Below are 955 nucleotides of genomic sequence, written 5' to 3' on the forward strand. Positions count from 1 at the left end.
CGTTCCTGCTGCACAGATTCTTTCGCCAGTGCCTCATGCAGACAATGCACTTTGATTTATTGCGCTATCTATAATAGCACCCGGGATATAACCAGATATATTCTGGATTTTTACATGACCTTGGGTGTCCGGCCTCATGTGTCGGTGGTTTTCTCGGCCCCTGGTGGTCCCACGTCGTTCCCGCGGCACAGATTCATGCGCAAGGGCCTCCTGCAGATAATTCACTTTGATTTATCGAGCTATCTCTAATAGCACCCGAGATATCACCAGATATATATTGGATTTTCCCCTGACCCTGAGTGTCCGGAGCCGTGAGACTGCGGTTTTCTCGGCCCCTGGTGGTCCGAGGTCGTTCCCGCTGCACAGATTCATGCGCCAGGGCCTCCCACACACAATGGACTTTGATTTATTGCGCTATCTCTAATAGCACCCGAGATATCATCAGATATATACTGGATTTTTCCCCGACCCTGAGTGTCCGGCCCCATGGGACGGTGGTTTTCTCGGCCCCTGGTGGTCCGAGGTCGTTCCCGCTGCACAGATTCATTTGCCAGTGCCTCCTACAGACAATGCACTTTGAGTAATTGCGCCATCTCTAATAGCACCCGAGATATCACCAGATATATGCTGGATTATCACATGACCTTGGGTGACGGATTCCGAATATCTGTAATTTTCTCGGCCCCTGGTGGTCCGAGGTCGTTCCTGCTGCACAGATTCATTCGCCAGTGCCTCCTACAGGCAATGCACTTTGATTTATTGCGCTATCTCTAATAGCACCCGAGATATCACCAGATATATATTGGATTTTTCCCTGCCCCTTAGTATCCGGCCCCATGAGTCGGTGGTTTTCTCGGTCCCTGGTGGTCCGAGGTCGTACCCGCTGCACAGATTCATGCGCAAGGGTCTCATACGGACAATGCACTTTGATTTATTGCGCTATCTCTAATAGCAC

The sequence above is a fragment of the Nomia melanderi genome, unplaced genomic scaffold, assembly GCF_051020985.1.
Source record: "Nomia melanderi isolate GNS246 unplaced genomic scaffold, iyNomMela1 scaffold0014, whole genome shotgun sequence".
In the NCBI taxonomy this organism is placed as follows: Eukaryota; Metazoa; Arthropoda; class Insecta; order Hymenoptera; family Halictidae; genus Nomia; species Nomia melanderi.